Genomic DNA, 20255 nt, shown 5'->3' on the forward strand with positions numbered 1-20255 from the left:
CAATGCGTAGAGCCTATTGGGAATATAGGAACTACACTACAGGGGGTGACAATATTAATAATTGGAGGGCTCATTAATTATTCTGTCTTGCAGAGGCGTAAAATATTTTACACAAATCAGTAAATTTCTCCAACAAGCAGACCTAACAAACAAGAATGCTGGCTGAAAAACCTCGTTATAGGTGGTACGAACATTACAGCCTATTTAGCACTAAGCCCTTTAAAGACTCTATTTTCCTAGACATGTCAGCACTTTAACTGTATGGCTGGGGAGAACTTTGTAATTTTGGCAGACAGCAGGCTCACTGTGAATCAACAGGACACCACCGGCGCTTATTTCTTCAGAGCCCACACCTCGCCGCACCCGCTCCGCGGGTGCCGCATCGCGTGCTGAGACACAGGGCAACTCGGGTGAGTGGCGCTAGCGGGGCTGCGAGCGTGCAGGGACTCCAGGAACCAGGAGTCCCTGCGAGACCGTCTTCCAGCTTCCGGTCCGCTCTCCCTGCTGGCCCTCCCCCCGCCGGGTTGAGGAGTGAAAAGCTACCCTCACCGTCTTTGCTGTGGGAGAACTTTGTAATTTTGGCAGACAGCAGGCTCACTGTGAATCAACAGGACACCACCGGCGCTTATTTCTTCAGAGCCCACACCTCGCCGCACCCGCTCCGCGGGTGCCGCATCGCGTGCTGAGACACAGGGCAACTCGGGTGAGTGGCGCTAGCGGGGCTGCGAGCGTGCAGGGACTCCAGGAACCAGGAGTCCCTGCGAGACCGTCTTCCAGCTTCCGGTCCGCTCTCCCTGCTGGCCCTCCCCCCGCTCTCTACGCCCCTATAACCTTTGTTGCCCCTCCCGCAGCGCGGGACGCAGCTCGGGGCGAAGACCGGGCTAAGAGCGGGCCGTTTGAGGCCGTTCGAGGACGGAAAGGACTGGACTGGCCTACCCATTTACATCAGGTACGGACTATACTTAACAACCCAAAGTAACATCTCCCACTGTACCCTTTCTCATCCCTAACTCCAAACATGAGCCACATGGAGACCAGGAGTAAAGTCAACCAGGCAGCCACCGCCAATACACCAACTGCCCCAACTCAGGGTACAATTGATAATTACTTCCTGAAAGCAGGCTCCCTCCTAATAGACGATATCCACTTATTGGAAAGACGCATCTCTCAGGAGATAGAGTGGGTCAAGCGCTCTTCGATGGGTGCTATAGCTATGGCCAAAACCCCTGAAGATAGGCGCCTCGGAAACTTCCAACAAGATGGTCCCCAGGGTGGGGCACAGCAATTTGACGGCTTAGACCTTACTGAGGATACACTAGGTGACATAGTCGATATGAGTCTTTTGCCACTGCCCTCAAAACAAATTGCCCAATTGCCTGAAGTCATAAATCCGGGGGAGGCTACTATTGCATCAAACAGGGAGGAATCGAATGTAGTAAGCTTCAATACAAATCCACCAGGGTCACCTAGCACTAGTCGAGGAACACGGGAAGGGGCCATTCAAAAAAGGGTACAGGGGAAACATTCAAATAGGGGTAAAAAGTCTAAAAATCTTACAAAACAAATAGGGAATACTCCCACTTTATCCACCCCTGCCCACAATATTCAGGAGAAAGCTTCACCGGTGATAGTCATTGACCATTCGCAGCAGCCACAGTCCAATATCCCAATAGACTATACACCACTTACTGTAGATCAAAATCAGGAGTCACCTGAAGAGGATATAACTTTAGCAGACATAGGTCACCTCCTTAAGTCAATTATAGGCCCCTTAGAAGCACGCCTAATTAAAATGGAGGCAAGAATAATAAAGATAGAGAAAACTGCTATGCAGATTATGGACACTTGGAAACCTGGGGCCCCAGGGTTTAGTCCACCCACCACTGATACACAACATAATAGTAGCCCGGACATCCAAAAATCTGCAACATTAAATGCAATAGTGACTACACCCATAATAGGTGGAAATATCTCAAATACAATCACTAATCAACAGCTATTATTCAATTCCAAACCAGCCATAAAACCGACCATCGGTCTACCTAAACAGCCACATCCAACAAATCAGCAAATAAATGCAGATAAGCCCACAGTATTTCCTACCCCACAAGTAATGAACTCCCTAACACCGTCCTCAAATGTCAATCAGAACAGGGACAACCACAAAAAGCCAAAGGTGCCCAGAACGGTTACTGTAAATTTACCACCCGAGGTTGCCCCGTACACAGTCATCTTAGTTGGGGCACCAGAATTAAAAGCAGACTCCTATGAAAGGGAAGAATCTCTAAAAAATAAGGTCATCAACTGGCTCTCAACGCACAGACCACTCCCTCGAGGCATGACCAGCGATATTCGCATGGTCAGAAGGGTCTCCTGGGTAGGTAAGAGTCCAAAATCAATCAGCGGTGATTGCCTATTGGTGAGCTTTGGTGACCCTGTAACAGCCACCTTTGTCTGTAATCCATCATTGGAAGACGAAGGTAGCAATATCCAGCCTGTTCCTCTATCCTTCTTTTATCCATCCAATGATCACACGGCCAAGCCTCCTAGCAGAGGACACCAGCAGAACTTTGGAGGAAACTGGCAAGGTAACCAGGAAAGAAGGAGGACACCCTTCATCCAACCACAGATACCCCCATTCCGCCAAAACATATATAGCGACTCCCATGGATGGGAAACTGTCCCGAGAAGAAGGATGGGAGGGGGTGGATTTGGCAGAGTTGACCCGTGGCCTCAAAGAGTCTATCATCCACCACCTCTACCGCTGTATAACCACTATGACTGTCTCGAACTGGTCGATTGACAGCTGGCCTTTACACCCCGAAACCACGTAGAAGGAAATAATCCTCAGACTCGTTCCCCCCCAGTCTGTACCCAGGAGATGGGTACTTCCAGGGCTATAGAACCAGGTGATGCTCCACATAAATCGGACACCATTAGAGATGCCCCGTCGGTAGATGAGAGGGAAACAATTAGACCCCACTGCCCTGGAAATACAATCTCTATGCCAAAGCAATTAGACACCCAAAAATCCCCACAATCTTTAAACATTCTCTCATGGAATGTCGCAGGCCTGGCAAATAAAGTAGACACAGACGCATGGGCGGAATTAATACAATCAAACGGTGTCTGTCTCTTCCAAGAAACTTGGTCAAGGGAGGAGACCCACTATCGGGGCTTCCATACATTCTCAATCCCTGCGGTATGGGGTGGGAAAGGCAGACCTTCTGGGGGCTTGGAGACCTGGGTGGCCTTGGATACAGGATGCCGAGCCTCAAGATATCCAGTAGACTCTCCAGATATATTGGCCGTTGTTCTCGAATGGCCTGGCAAATTGAAGTTGATGGTCATTAATATCTACTCAAGGCCAGTCAAAAATGGGTCTACCTCAAAAACTATAGAGCTCCTCTCTTCCACTTTGGAGACTATCCCTGAGAGTCTGTCCTACCTAATAGGGGGTGACTTCAACTCCCACTTTGAGCCCTTACCTGGTCTTCTCGATGGACCCTCCCTTGAGGAGGATTCGAGTTGGCAGGTTCCTCGGACGGAAGCACCTCCTCCCAGAGCATGGACAACTCTGGCAGTGCAGATTAACACCTTCAATCTCACACATGGGCTGAGGGCTTGCAACGGCCGTACTCGGTCCGACATCCCCTCACAATGTACTTATAACAGACAAGGGAGGGAATCTAGAACTGATTACTTCCTTGTACAACTAAAGTCATGGAAAAGGGTGGTTGACTTTAAAATATCAATAAGACAGGATAGTGACCATAACACCCTGTAGCTAGATTATATGATCCCTTGCGAGGAAGCGATTGGCGAGGAGAAACAGACAGGGGGACTCCTTTTAGAGAACAATAGGAGACGGGTAAAATGGGATACCCTTGCGTCCAGTGAAGAAAGGCTTACCTCCCTTTATGCTGGGATTATCCCAATTCTTGAGGAGACTTTCGAACTAGGGGGCCTACCGTCCATTATGGAAAGAAATGAGGCCTTAGTTCAAAACTATATCCATTTGACCCAGAAGCTTGAACCAGTTTTTTTCACTAACGCACGCCCGAAAACACAAGGGCAGTCTAACAACTCCTGGTACAATCGCTCATGCCGTTTGGCAAAACAAGACCTTATCATGACCATAAAAGAGGGAGGTAGTACATTGGAGATCCAATCCAAAAGGCGCGCCTACAAGTCACTCCTGTACAACGCAAGACTCGAGTGGGACACACATCATTGGGAGAATCTGGCTGAGTCCCTAGCTAGCAGGGACTCTCGCAGATTCTGGAGAATCATTAACTACGGTTGCGCAGATCTTCCAACCGCAAGTGAACCGAACATTTCAGCCAATGTGTGGCAAGATCACTACCAGGGGCTATACGCCCCCGAGGCAGAGGAGCTACAACCACCCGAAGCTAGTATCACCAACACACGTAAATCACTCTCCTTCACCTTGAAAGACGTTGAGGTGGCCATAGCGAGGTTGTCACCTGGAAAAGCTCCGGGATTAGATGGGATCCCTGGCGATCTCTTCAGGCAGGAACCTGTGATCTGGGCTCCATACTTGATGGTCTTATTTAATGCAGTCCTAGAGGGAATGAGGCTACCAGATACTTGGCTGGGAGCAGAGGTGGTACCGATATACAAAAAGGGCTCACCTCTGCTCCCCGCCAACTATCGTCCGATTAGCCTCATTGACGTCAGCCAAAAGCTATTCGGAAGGCTGATTCTGGATAGACTCCAATGTTGGATGGAAGAAACCGAGATCTTGAGCCCTCTCCAAGCAGGTTTTAGGAAGGGTGTCTCCACAGTGGACCAAATACTGAGATTAAACATCCTATTCTGGAAAACTGCATATGTAGAAGAGGGGTCACTGTATGCAGTTTTTGTGGATCTCCGTGCCGCCTTCGACCTGGTCCCTCGGGCCAGGTTGTGGGTGGTACTGGAGGACATGGGTGTCCCTGATGACATTCTACAGATTCTCGTTAGGCTCCATACTAACAACTACGCCCGGGTAAGGTATGGAAAGGGAGGCAGGCTCACAGATAGGTTCCCTGTCCAACGCGGTGTAAGGCAGGGGTGTGTGTTGGCGCCGACCCTGTTTTGCCTGTTTACAAATGGGGTGATAGAGCACCTCAGTAAAATCGCTAATATTGATGCGCCACTATTGAACAGCAGCAGGGTGCCCGCGATCATGTTTGCGGATGACACCCTGCTGCTGTCAAAAACGCCAATGGGGCTGCAAAGGATCCTGGATGGATTCTTGGACTTTTGCAATAAAAGGGGCCTAGAAATAAATCCAACAAAAACAAAATTTATGATTCTGAGCCGCAAACATAAAAACTGCCCAAATCCACGTTTAGGGCATACACCTCTGGAGAGAGTTAATGTAATTGAGTATCTGGGCATAACACTCAATCACAATTTAACTTGGCTGCCGCACAAAACAAAAGCAACCACTAAACTAATCCAGAGGGCGGGTGCAATCACTAGAATCGCTAGAAAATCCCCCTTTCGCCCGTTGGCACCGGCAATTCAAATCTACAAGGCCCAAGCGCGGGGTGGTATTATCTATGGGGCAGAACTATGGGGCCACACACCGTTACACTCCATTCAAGTTGCTGAGAACAACTTTATTAGGCAGCTGACGGCTCTTCCCTTAAGTACTCCACTCCTTCCGCTAAGAATGTACTTGGCATTGCGCCCAATTAGCGAAGAAGTGAACCTCAAACCATTGACTTATTGGAGGCGCCTCTGGAGTAGTCAAGATCTAAGCCATTATAGAAGCGAATTACAAGAGCTTCTTAGAACGATATCTGTATCCAAAATCCAATGGCTCATGTACATAAGAGACATGTGTATGACCCTCGGAATCCCAGAGCTATGGAATGATCCACAAGCAACATCGCTAAGGCTTCCCAGGAAAGCACTTTCCAAACTCTTCTATGGTTTCATGTTCCAGAGATCTATTACTTCAATTCGGGAGGGTTCATTAAACGACATATTCATTAAAATAAAAGATACTTACAGTTTTGAATATGTCCTTGATAAAATGTCTCCTGTATATGTTAGGAAAATTTATTTACAATGGAGATATGGCTCTCTTCCCTTGAGATCGCTTACTAAGAACTGGGACGAGAAGAGGGCCTCACCCAACTGCCCCGCGTGCAACTACAAACTAGAAAACGATGCTCATGTGGTTCTATTTTGCAAAGCCTACCGCAACATTAGGAGCTTTTGGCTCAAGCCATACTTAAGGAACTTGGGCTTTCGAACTTATGCCCCAGCTTACAGAGTCCTTAAAACTGATCTTTCAGCGCCCACAGTATTTGCAATGGCGAAGTTTCTGGCAGCTATGTGGAGAGTACGTGCAAGGATTATAAATGACTCCACTGTGTCCTGATCAAATTCTCCCTATAATACTTTTATGAATTTAACTATAAAGACTCGAAATGATTGTATTTTAAAGATGCACTTTTTTCTTTTAAAAAGCTAGGAACCACTTTATGGATTTTAAATTGACTAACCCCTTTTACAGTTTTGAACATTGTATTGTTGATTGCTTGTACATCTTTTATGATCACACAGATCGAAATAAAGATTGTAAACATCTCGTATGGCTGGTTTCAAATCAACAGCTTTTTATCCATTTCTGCTGTTTGCATACCATCAAATAAGAGACAGCTTGCGGGTTGTGATAATGATTATTATGTTACTTGTACAAAGAAAGACATTTGCTTTTCAGGCACACTATCTTGCATTTAATTCTTAGTTTTAAATTCTTTTTTATGTGATACAATGGTTTTTATAGTAAAACAGGTTTAATGTAATTTGTAATGATTTTAAGTAATCATGCAATAAACAATAAACTTGAAAAAATTCCAACCCAAGATGGCTTCCTCTGGAGAGTGCTATTGTCGAAAAGTTGATAGACGGAACATGGAGCTATTACGGCTTACACTGGTAACAAGCTGATCACACCCTTCAGAAGCAGAGCACTTTTGTTCTCCTAGCCTTTCACCACCCCAAGATGGCTCCATCTGTAGGGTGCTTCCGTAGACAAACTACTAGAGGGACGATGGGTAGCATTCCCAACATTTGCCCCACTTTATGCAATAATTTGTGCATGCAATAGAAGACATACTCCACTAAACGCATGGCTTGAGTTTGGTCAACATTTCAACATGACTAACCTTGAAGAGGTTTTTATCAGCTGATAAAGCAGGTCCTCATGAGTGAGACATTCTGGGTGTAAACCAAGAGCACCAGGGACATGGGTACACCCTGACATTTAACCTTCTTTTGATAATTTCTTTATATGGGAATGTTGTAAAGTTCTCCCTTCACCTTGCTTTACTTAAGGGCACAGTGAATATTGGGTTTGAGGAAATTATGAAGAGGTTTATCCAGTGGCTGAACATAAAAATATGGGAGCTGTGATCCTGGTGTAATGGGGGCGGGGTCAGTGAGTGTGGGGACAGGGACAGAAACATTGCTAAAAAGAACAAATTATTCTGCAACTATTTTGTTGGCCTTTCACCTTAAGGTAAATACATATCAAATATAACACACTGCCAGTTAACGTAATCTGTGGCGAATGAAAGCTCAGTTGGTTAATGTATTCAGTGCATGTGTCTGTGTGTAGCCAGACAATCCGAGACCTGAAACCTTGTTGGCCCGTGGAGAAAAGAGTGCATTTAGGGTGCTTTGAGGACCTACTCCCAGATGAAACCAATGTGAAGGTAAAAGCCATTATTTTACAATGGTATTGTACGCAATATAACACTGCGTCAAAATGTGCAAAGGGATTTAGGGCCAGATGTAGGTAGGCGTTTACCGGGTGGTAACGGCCGAAAACCGGTAAAATCGGCCGTTACCGACCGGAATCCAGGAAATGAGATGTAGGAGGCCATCAATTACCGATTTATGATAATCCGAGTCGGAAACCTACCGACTCGGTAAAAATGACCCGGTAAAATTACCGTGTCGGAATCTACCGTATACATAAATACCGAGTTCGTATTTTCCGACTCGGTAAATCAGAAACGGTAATAATTGGCCTTGGAGATGTAGGTAAGCACAAAAATACCGATTCAGCCGAAAAACTGTATTTTTTTGTCGGTATTTACCATGGATTGAAAGCAGGTGGTAACCAAGGGAGGGCTATAAAAAAGTCCCAAAATGCACCTCAGGACCCATGATGGCGGCTTTTTACATCATAGCAAGACGGCAGAGACTACAGGCAGCAGGACAGAGAGAATGGCTAAGGGAGGAACAAGTGTACAGGCAGAGGATAACACTGTTCCAACTGACAGAGCCTGAAATACTGCAGAGGTACAGGCTACACCCAGACACCATCAAGCAATTGATCAGGGACCTACACCCTCTCCTGGACCACCCAACACCCAGGGCCCATGCCATCCCACCTCATGTCCAGGTGCTATGTAGCTTACACCTGCTGGCCTCAGGGAGCTACCAGAGTGTGATAGCTGTAGTGGGTGGCGTGTCCCAGGGCTGCCTGTCCCGCTTCTTCAGGAGGTTTCTTGATGCCATGATGCAGAGGATGGGGCATTATATTTCATTCCCTGTTACACCGGCAGAATTAGCCAAAACCAAGACTGACTTTTATCAACTGGCACACTTCCCTCACGTGATCGGCTGCATCGATGGCACCCACGTCCCACTCTGTCCACCTGCAGCCACAGAGCACATATACAGGAATCGCAAATCGAAGCACTCCATCAACGTCCAGGTCATATGTAATGCAGGTAACCTCATCACTGACATCGTAGCCAAGTTCCCCGGAAGTACCCATGATTCTTACATATTCCAGAATAGTGGAATATACACACGCCTACTTGCCGGAGAATTTGGAAATGGATATCTGCTAGGTAAATCACAATGACACACCCTGACACTCACATTAGATCTACGTCTCATGTACTTGCAATTAATGTCTATCTTTCTCCCCCTAGGCGACAGTGCATATGCCCTGCGGTCCTTCGTGCTCACTCCCTACCTCAACCCATCCACCAGGAGTGAAAGGCGATACAACGTGGCTCACAGATCCACACGAAACGTAGTTGAGCGCACATTTGGACTCCTTAAGAGCAGGTTTCGCTGCCTCCACAAGAGTGGAGGTGCACGGCAGTACACCCCAATCATCTGCTGCAAAATAATAGCGACCTGTGCAATGTTGCATAATCTCGCCACCAAGCAAGGCACTGAGGTGGAGCTCACATATCATGAGGACATTGATGACGACCCAGAGGTGGCAGAGCCCCAAGCTACAGTGGCAGCAGCAGCTACAGATGGGAGACTGAGACGGGCAGAGGTTACACAACAATATTTCTGAGTGAGTAAAGAGACACAGGCATGAATGTAACTTTGTGTAAGTAGTTTAATATTCACTACGCCACAGCATTGTTAGCTCACATTGGGCTCACTATATTAAACACTCCATGAGTGTGTTGTCACGGTTAACACCACCGTGACTACAGCCTTGGGTGGAGGGCAAAGTCATTGTTTGTGGCCACGGGCCACAGGGCGGGGCTGCAGTGGCTGTGAATCAATGTTCTCACTCTGGCCTGTCACACTTCCCCGACGCCTGCCACTCCTCCGTAAGTCATGCACAGGAGTGCTTGCACCACTCCTGCTGGTGGACCCTTCGCTTTCGGCAGCACAAGTGTCGCCTCCAGTGCCAGTCTGATGCGCGAGCACTAGCTCCATAGCAGAGGTCATCCTGGCCATACCTTCACTTAAATTGTTGCAGCACTGCACTATGGCATCCTGCATCGTGACTGACCGTCTGCACAGCACAGTGGTAGCAGTCGCAAACCTGTTCAGGGCCTTGGTTTGCTGGCGCACATCCACACGGGCCTTGCGTCTCTCCAAATGGTCCATGTCCAATTTGTCACACAGGACAGTCATGCACTGTGTAATATCTGATATTCCTGACGCCATGGATTGCATGCTTTCTGCCATTTCCCCTATGCCCTTGCCTACTGCTTCCAGTTTATTATTTGTTGTGCGTGCGTGCCTCTGAACCCCCATCATCGCTTTTGCCTGCAGGCGCTGCACCTTCACCATGGTGGCCTCCAGTCCGCAGAAGACACCTTGGACTTGCCGCACATCCTCTACCTCCCGTGGCCGTCGCCCTCGGACACTGGCCCGCGTGACTCTGGGACTGGGCTGCTGCTCGGTGTTGCCTCTGTCCTGTGTGTCACCCTCCACCTCCTCCTCCTCCGATGATGTTTGCAGTATTCTGCGAGGGGGCACATCATGGCTCCTGACTCTTCCCAGCACTGGGGATGGTGATGTGGGGGTGGGTGATTGTTCTGCCGCTCCTGTGTCCTGACTACCGAATAGGAGAGGGGATTGTGGATTTTCTGCAGTTGCCTCCTCAGGTATCGGGGCTGCCTGCTCTTGGTCCTGCCCTCCGTGAGATGTGCTAGGTCCGGCTCCTTCCCTCCTCTTCTCTCTGACCTCAGCTGTGCTGCGCTTTGACTCTCCTGTGGACAGACATGGACATTGTGTCAGTAATGTTGTTCACCTGTGTCATGAGATAAAATACACTTCTATTGCACTTTTGCCTGTCTCTCATTTGCCTATGCTACTTGTCTGTTGCTACCCTTGCTGCAATGCACGCTGACTGCTCTGAGGTATCTACACATGACTACATTTCCCAGGATGCAATGCAGGACATTAGTTAAACCTGTTGTGGAGTCTGATTTGTCCTGTGAGGGGAATAGGTAAATGGGTAAATGATAATGTTCTTGCATCTTACCTGGTTTCTTTGCTCCTCTTGCTGAGCTGTCTGCGTCTCCAATTCCGTGAATACATTCCTTCTCAAGGGTGGATGCGACCATCTCCTCGATGTCGGTGAGTCTGGGGGCTCTGTTTCTTCCTCCTCCTGTAGCAGCACTTTCCTTGCGGTGGGCAGCAAGTTTTTTTTTGGTGATCATGCGGATGTCATACCACCGTTTTTTTAGGTCTTCAAGGTCACGGTGGGTGACACCAATGGCATTTACCTTGCCTTGTATGTCCAACCAGGTGCTGCGTTTGATTGATTCTGCAACATGCAGAGTTTGCTTTCCAAAAATTTTGCCATAATGTCTGACAATCTCCGAAATTAGCACCTGCAGTTCCTCCTGGCTGAACTTCTGCTTCCTTTTGCGCTCTGCAGCATCTCTCTGTGCCTCCTGGCTCTCCATCTTGCAGTGTAGTTTGTCTCAGGAAAGGCTGCTCCACACTCTGTCCTCCTGCTCTCCTGACTGTTTGTTTCTGCACCTGCATGGGCGTGGCCTGTCCCAGGTACTGGGGTGTGGTGCTTGGATCTGATTGGTTAGTTCTCCTGTGGCTTTGAATTTGGGTGTGGTTGAAGTACCTGATTGGTTCACAGGCACACATGTTTGTCAGTTTCAAAATCTTCGGCGGATAGTTCCGACACGGTAAATACCGGGTCGGTTTTTACCGACTCGGTATTTTCCGGGTCGGGAGTTGCCATTCATTCCTATGGGCCATGGCACCGGTGGATCGGTTAGGGTTTTTCCGTCTCGGATTTTACCGTGTAGGTATATTCCGAGTCGGTAAATACCGTTTCCGATTACCGACAGGTTCCGAGTCGGTATTTGTTACCGGCATTGTTACCTACATCTCATTTTCCTACTCGGTAATACCGAGTCGGTATGACTCGGTATTTAAGAGGTCGGAAAATAATATTTACCTACATCTGGCCCTTAGTGTTTAAAATAAAACAAGTGCTTTCCTAACATACACATTTACTAATACACAATCAGACTGTGCCCAGTGCCAACCTTCTTCATAAGCTTCCATTAGAATTACGCACTCCAGAGCTCATCTGGAAACACTCTTAGGCTGCCCCTAGAAAAAAAGTAATCTTTGCCATCTGAAGCCTCAAATGAATGCAACAATTAAAGCCATAAAGTGGGTCCTAATTTGCCGTTCGATTTGCTCATTAACTAGTAGCATACAAATGATATCATGTGCCATGGTGCAAGCAAGGAAAATGGGCCCTTTGGCTAGTGATGAGGCAGTAAAATACAGAAATGATCAGGGTTAAATGCACCACTCAGAACTCTGAGCCCGGTGTCACTGCACCTGCTGCACCAATGATAGGTACGCTTCTGTCATTAACCAGGTGCACGCACGCCCATCTTGTTACTTAATATCGCAGAATACTTCTACCTTGGTTTCACAGAACAGAAGCATCCCTCACCCCGTCTCTTTCAGCCTGGGGCCCCTCACGGTCGACATTCACCTAGGGAATGATCGTTTTTTTAACAAAAAGTAAGGACTGTTTTTGTGGAAATAAAAAGATTGGGAAGTTGGTTCACACTAGATCCCATCAGCATCGAGCACTGGGTCTATCCCAGGTGTTGGAAACGGCCCTTTTTGCAGGGTTATCCCCAAAATTTTAGCTTCTTCCTCCTAATTTTTCCTGACTTGTTTGTGTTGGTTTTAGGACTCTGTGCACTTTACCACTGCTAATCAGTGCTAAAGTGCATATGCTCTCTGTGTAAATTGTGTTATGGATTGGTGTTTCCATGATTGGATACTTGATTTACTTGTTAGTCCCTAGTAAAGTTCACTGAGTGTGCCAGGGCCTGTAAATCAAAAGCTACTAGTGGGCCTGCAGCACTGATTGTGGCACCCACGTGAGTAGCCTTAAAAAGGTAACTCAGACCTGCCATTGCAGAGTCTGCGCGCTGTTTGTAACTGCCATGCCAACTTGGCCAGTGCACACACTTGCCAGGCCCTAAACCTTCACTTTTCTACATGTCAGTCACCCCCTAAGGAAGGCCCAAGGTACCCCTGTGGGCAGAGTGCAATGTATGTGAAAGGTAGGACATGCCCTGGTGTGTGTGGCATGTGAATTACAGCCAATTTCGTTTCTCACTATTGCACGGATATCTGTTCTCATAGGCCAGAATGGGTAGTTTGATTATAACATCTTCTAATCCTAAACTCATCCAGGGAACAAGGTAGAAATTTGAGTCTAGTATGCCTGAACTCAGAATATTGAAATACATCTTTTAGTGAAGGTGATTTTTACATTCCGTGTTTGAAAACACCACTTTTAGAAAGTAGGTATTTTCTTGCTCAGTCATCCCCGTGTGCCTCTGCTGGAATGTGAATTGCCTGTCTGGGTTTTGACCGACAGATGGCTAGGAAGCAAGGGTGGCTCCTGATAGTCTAGGTAGGTCAGAAAAGGGCTGAATAGACCTGGGCTGCGATGGGGGAAGAGGGAGGAGATTTCCTTGCACCTCAAAGGGCCTGGTCTGCCTCTGACAATGCCGTCTCCACCTCCTGTCAAGAAATCACAACAGAGAAGGCAGAACTGGTACTGGCTGGGCACAGACACCCTCTGCCTAGAGGTTCAAAGGATTTTTGGTTACAAATACTCGGGCCCAGACCCCTGAACGCTAGAACTCTTTTGGATTAAGAAGACTGCCAAAAAGAAGAGCCAGAGAAGCTGTGAGGAGGGACTACCGCTTTGCTGTGTAATTTGCTGGGTTGACCTGCAGTGGCTGCTTCTGTCTTGAGCAGTGAAAGGCCTGGATTGGACTTTCTGAAATCTACGTTGTGAGTTTCTCCAAGGGCTTGAGGTAGAGCTTGCCCCCTGTTCAAGAAGTCTCAGGAACAACAAAGACTTCAAGCTCAACGGCCCTCAGCACTGGGGACTGTGTGTTTTGTGCTGCAACAGAAGAAATGCAAACCGACGACGTCTACGATGCTGCTGCTGACTCGGTGTCCTGAAGGCACCGCAGAGGGCACCGCCGCAACACTGCACCGCGACCCTGTTCTCACCGACAACGCCTGCTGACGACGCCACTCGCACCCCAACCTGTGGGCACAGCACTGCTTTGCTTTACGACGACGCCTTGGCGTCACAGAGGGCACCACCATAACACCGCACCACAACCCTGGTCTCACCGACGACGCCTGCTGATGGTGCAACCGAGCCACTGTCCGCACCGTACTCCGCACCGCCTTGCTTCACGACGATGGCTTGGTATCCAGGACAACGACGCTCCACGCCGAAATCGATGCTGCTGCTTGCACCGTGGTTCTAGGGCACCGCTCGTAAAGTTAATCGACGCACCGCCCTCATCCCGCACCGCAGCCTTGGCCTACCGACGCTGACACCATCGACTCTAGTTCGTCAGCCGACGACAGCGCTTCAGCAATGACACCGCCGCTGCTTGCACCGTGACGAGCACCACCTTCATCTCGCACCACGACCCTGGTCTCACCAACGACACCATCTGATGCCGACACCGAGTCGCTGCTCGCACCGCGACCTAAGGGCACCGCACACCGTACCGCTGCACTTCGCACCGCAGCACACGACGCCGGCGACACCAGCGCTCCTGAGTGCATCAGAGAGGAGATCGGCCTGCAATGTGTGTGACTTCGAGGGCCCAGACGACTCCTGTGCCAACCTCTGGAACCGACGCCTGTGGACGCCTGGTTTTCGGAAGCTCAACGAGAGGTCATTGACGCCCTGCATTTCTAAAAGGTACCGTTTGCGGGTCTTCCCGACACTGTAGATGGCCCGCGACGCCACGGTCAGCCAGTACTCTTTGGATATGTGTGCTCACAACGCCATGATAGCCCCGGACGGAGCTATCGACATCAAGGAACTGTTTTTAAAGCGAATTTTGATAACTGTGGATTTTTAAGTACTGTATTGTGGATTTTTATCGCTTTTGGTCTTGTCTTAAGTATATAGAAATATTGGATATTTTTCTACACTGGTGTGGTGTCCTTTTGTAGTGCATAACCATATTACTGTTGGTTATGTGCAAATGCTTTACACACTGCCTCTAAGATAAGCCTGACTGCTCGTGCCTAGCTACCCAGGGGGTGAGCAGGGGTTATTTTAGGAGTGTAAGTCCCTTATCCTGACTAGAGTGGTAGTTTCTGTCTGGCTTTAGCACATGCCCTAGCCTGCCAAAAATCCCATTTCTAAGTCCAGGTGAACATCCCTAAACCCCATAGTTTGAATCAGCCAGTGATCTGAGTGATTTTCTATTCAGATATGACTCGCTGTGGGCGCCATTGATTGCAACTACATGTTACAAAGATATTAACGCCAGTTAGCAGAATTAATTAAAACTGAATGATTCAGTGAATTAATAAATTAACTATAATACACGTGTCTTTGAACTAAACTATACCAAGGCAATTCCACGTTAGGAGAGGCGGGTTCAAAGAGGCTAGAAATGTTTGAATTTTAAAGTGCTCTTAAGAATACGTTGTTATTGTCCAACTCAACAACATGCATTCTGTCGACCTTGAAAGGATGAGAAACCAAGCCTGTCCTGTCTGGGCTCCAGGGGTTGCTTGCCTGTGGGTGGCACTGAGATTCTTGCAGTAAAAGGACTGACGGATTGAGCTGTCTCGAAGGAACGACGAGGTGCTGCTGACACGAAGCAGTGTAAGCACTCCAATTATTTCTCCATTCGAAAAGTTGGCGCCTTTGTCTGTTTAATGATATATTAAAATTCGAATCACATACGTATATGTTGCATAACCAATACACTTGCGTGGGACTGTGCAAGAGGGAGGGCACGTTAGAAAGAGGTTGGCAGAGTTTGGTGGAGGGTTCCGCCAGGTTTCGCTCTGGTGCTGCTTACGTTCAACAGAGCATGTCACAGCCCTGCGCGCTTTCACCGCTTGTAATTGTTCCAGAACGTCTGAGCGCTGCGAAGCTGCACTAGTGGAAGTTAAGCGCTACACACATGCTAGAAACGAAATCACTAAATTACAGACCAACATATAATACCGTCACCCACCAAACATGTACGTCTGCTTGTAATCGCTCCGGGGGGTCTGAGCGCTACGATGCCACACTAGTGAAATTTAAGCGCTACACACATGCTAGAAACTAGATCATTAAGTTACAGACCTATATGACAGGGTTAACGTATGGGCAATACCCCCATCTCCTTCATGACACAATGACACTAAACTCGTATGATAGCTTTCTGTAACCAGATCTGCTCAAGTCAATGTCCTCTGGTTAAAACCATTGCATGCTCAACTAGTGGTACTTAACAATTAACCAATGCGCCAGCATTCCTATATTCATAGCGTGGGCACAGTGATAACAGTTCAGTGGAAGAAGCACGCGGCTGGAGGTGGCACGATGCCCACAGATCAGATGAGTCGTGCCAGCTGGGCGGGTAAGGCATACCACGCTCACCTGGACACCCTGCCATACTGATCAATGAACGAGGGTCGTCATTAACATTTAGAGGGGATTTAGTAACGTATTGGAGAGAGGTTTCCCTGTGAACAGCTATTATTAGACCAGAGGAAGAGCGGCGGTGCCATCAGCCTGCCCGGGCCGCAGCGGGCTGTAAGGGAAGGCTGCAAGAATGCCTGACCAGTAATAACCCGCGGCTGGCACCTGAGGGCGGAGGCAAAGCGCTGTCTGCAGCACGGATCCACAGTGTTTACACCGCTAAACCACCCTAAGCCAGTACAGAGAAAATGAGGCACAACAACGTCGTGAACCGAAAACATGCCGATGGTTGTTTAGCAGCAAAGCTGGTTGCGAGGGCAATGCCTCCACGGAGGGCACATCTTTCTTTTATGTATGTTATGTTCCAGAGTGAGGGGATGTTGTCTAGTGGTAACGAGGCAGAATATCATTTAAGTGGAAGTAGCAAACCCAACCCAAAGCAGCAGTGTGATCTTGGGCTAAATTTGAGTTCTCAGTTCTCTGTGGATTTCCTGTTTTATGAAAAAAAGACAAGCCCGCGTGCTCCTGCTCTGAGGCAGCCTGAAACACAGCCCTCTCTCTCCATCCGTCTGGCTCTGCCAAGAGGCAGGCTGATGCCAGCTAACTGATTGAGAGGGGGGAGGAAATACACAATAACAAAGCCCAGAATGCAGCTGCCATTGTGTCCGCCGTTGCACGCAAAAGTGAAAGCTAATTGGAAACCTGATCCAGAACAGATGACACCCTGCGCGCTCCCGAGACCCCTAGGCCATGGGAGTGAAAGTTTTGAGGAAAGGCGGGACATGCACCCGTCTTTGGCCATTTGGGTGCTTTCAATTATTTAAAGCCACACGCAAAGGCCAATGGGATGTGTGGGAGGAGGCAGACCCACACGGTGAAGGCTCTTGGAAGTCTGAAGTGATTCCAAGAGCCTTCTCCTACAGCATCGTATGCGCGCTGTGCTAGGCGAGACCTAAGAATGTGTCCTCATGTAACGCAACTGGTGTTCGTGTAAAGCGCTCTGATACCCAAAACATTCGGGTCAAGTTCACACTATCTAAAACGCTGTGAAAAAAGCAACTAAAAAAAAGCAGTCGTACTAGCGTGGCAACCCCAGCAAAGTACAGGGCAGCAATGCACAGTGTCGAAATAAATAGGAAAGCCCACAATAACAGTTAAAATGCCTCTCAAATCACTATCCCCAAGAGCAGTTAAGGAAACAAGGGACTTAACCAACGCAACAGTGAAGAAAGAGAAAGGACTTTGCGACAAATGGCTATTTATAGACATTCGAACTGTGTTGCCATTGGTTAATGATTGATATGTATCGTATCCTTATTGTCAAAGCACGAAAGGAGTCATCAGATTCAATCAGGTACTTTTATTGTTCTTCGTTACAGCCCACGATCACACGTCCTGCCTCACGCCCAGTTCCTGGCTATCTGCCGTAACCCCACTCCTTGACCGGAAGTGGTGTCCGGTTCCTTGACCCCTTCCCACCAGTCGGGTCCAGGGTCCTAGTTCCCTGTGCCCAGGTCACAACACCTCCCCCTTTGTTTGAGAGATTGTTGATGTCAAATGATTGTTGAGCGGGAGAGAGAGAGAGAGAGGGAGAGAGAGAGAGAGAGAGGGAGCGAGAGAGAGAGAGAGAGAGAGAGGGAGAGAGAGAGGGAGAGAGAGAGGGAGAGGGAGAGGGAGAGGGAGAGGGAGAGGGAGAGGGAGAGGGAGAGGGAGAGGAAGAGGGAGAGAGAGAACATGTGTCCTCATCACATTTCAACAATCAGTCTCTTTGGTCTTTTGCACTCTCTTCTCTGCTGTGTTTCTCCTTTGTCCATCTGCGCGCCTCATCCTGTCTCATGCCTGTGGCTCCTGTTGCGACCGCTCCTTCGTCTTCATCCATGACCTTGAGTTCCTTGAAGTGTGAGCTGTTTCGCGTGATGTTGTAGCGTCCTGCTGATGCTGTTATCATGGGCCCTTTTACCTCGGTCACTGTCAATGGCTCCTTTGAGAACGGGCTGTCCGATTTCCTCAGCTGCCGCTGCCGCACCACCACGGTATCCCCTTGCTTAAGTTGTGCTGGAGTGGCGTGTCTCCTTGCATCGCCATTTTCTCCTTTGCCTCTTGGTCTTTAATGGCGATACTGCTTTGCTCTGGCGTTGCTGCTGCTTCCAGCTGCGGTAGCCTCGTCCTGCTTGATCTCCCCAGCACTAGCTTGGCGGGACACCGTCCTGTGGAGCTGTGAGTGGTGTTTCGATAGTCTCTTAGTACTTGGCACAGAGCCTGTCCTATTGATATCTGCGCCAGTATTGCTCTTTGGACAGCCTTCTGTATGTTCCCCATGAATCTTTCCACCATGCCATTTGCCTGTGGCCACAGGGGCGTTATTTTTCTGTGATGGATCCCTAGATAGTCCCTAAATGTTCTAAATTCTTCCCCTGAGAATGGTGGCCCATTGTCTGTCTTTAGTGTTTGCGGGGAACCCCACGCAGCAAAGACATCGTCCATAGTTGGCAGAGTTGCACTTGCTGATGTTGACGATACTTGTCACACTATGGGAAATCTGGAGAATTCATCAATTATCACGAGCAGGTAGTTTCCCGTTTCCAGGGGCCCGTAGAAGTCTGCTGCCAGTTCGGTCCACACTGCCCGTGGGAGTTCTGACATTTGTAGTCGTTCCGGTTTTGCTGGCTGCCCCGTCATTTGGCAGATATGGCAGTTTGAGACTGTGGCCTCCACCATGTTCTCCAACCCCAGGATCAACACTTTCTCCCGTAGCAGTTTTTTTGTTGCTACCATGCCTCTATGTGATTCGAGCGCCAAATTCACAGTCTGTCTCCGCAGAGCTCTTGGCATCACTATTCTTGTTCCTCTCATTATTATTCCATTTTTGGTCTCTGATAGCTCTTCATGAATCTTTTTGAATGCCAGCATTTACTCTTTGATCACTCCATTTTCCATGATGCTGTTGTTGTTGACATGCCTCCATCTCTGTTGTCTTGTTACCATTTTGAGCGCCTGCATTGTGGCATCCCTCTCTGTTTCTAGCTCCAACTCCGCCATCGTTATTGATGCCGGAGTATTTTGTTTTAATACAAAATTCAGGTACTCCTCTGCTATTGATATTGCCTCAGGTGTCTGTGGCAAAGGGTGCCGTGACATGTAGTCTGCCGGGTTGTGCGCTTTCCCTGGTTTGTGCACGATCTTAAAGTTGTAGTCCATCAGCCGTATGCCCCATCTCTCTAGTCTAGGCGGTATTTTCGCATTAGGATTTCCATAGATCGTTACTAGGGCCTGATTATCTGTCATAATGGTGAATAGTTTCCCATATATGAACATGTGATAGTGCTCACATGCCCATACTACTGCAAGGCTTTCTTTCTCCGGCAGTGAGTAAGCCCTCTCAAAGTCGGACAGGCTCTTGCTTGCGTATTCCACTATATTTCTTGGGGACTCTTTGCCTGGCCTATGCTGTGCCAAGATCGCTCCTAACCCCACCGGGCTGGGGTCCACTGTCAATTCTGTGCATAGCAGAGGATCGAAGTACGCAAGATGGTCCACCGCTATCACTGCATGTCTGATGGCCTCAAGCGCTTTGTTGCAGGCTTTTTTCCACATGAATGTCTGGCCTTGTTTCGTCAGTTCTCTCAGCGGTGTGCTTACCGTGGCAAAGTCTTTTATGTACCTCGCGCAGTGACTGGCAAGCCCAAAGAACGACCTCACTTCTGCAACGTCGCTCTGAGGTTTTGCTTTTTCTAGCGTTTCCACTTTGCTGCGATCTGGTCGCATCCCTTTTTTAGAAAAGATGTGTCTGAAGAACACCAGTTTGTCTCTCCCTATTTCGCACTTGTCTTCATTCAGTGTTAGACCTGCTTGTTCCAGCTAGGAGCATACATCTCGCAATACTTGTCAAGCTCGTCATCTGTTCGACCAAACACCAGAATGTCGTCACTGTAGTTGAGGCTGTTTTTTACCGGCCTTATCACTTGCCGTATTGTCTATTGAAATA

Source organism: Lissotriton helveticus, chromosome 12, assembly GCF_964261635.1.
Source record: "Lissotriton helveticus chromosome 12, aLisHel1.1, whole genome shotgun sequence".
Taxonomy (NCBI): Eukaryota; Metazoa; Chordata; class Amphibia; order Caudata; family Salamandridae; genus Lissotriton; species Lissotriton helveticus.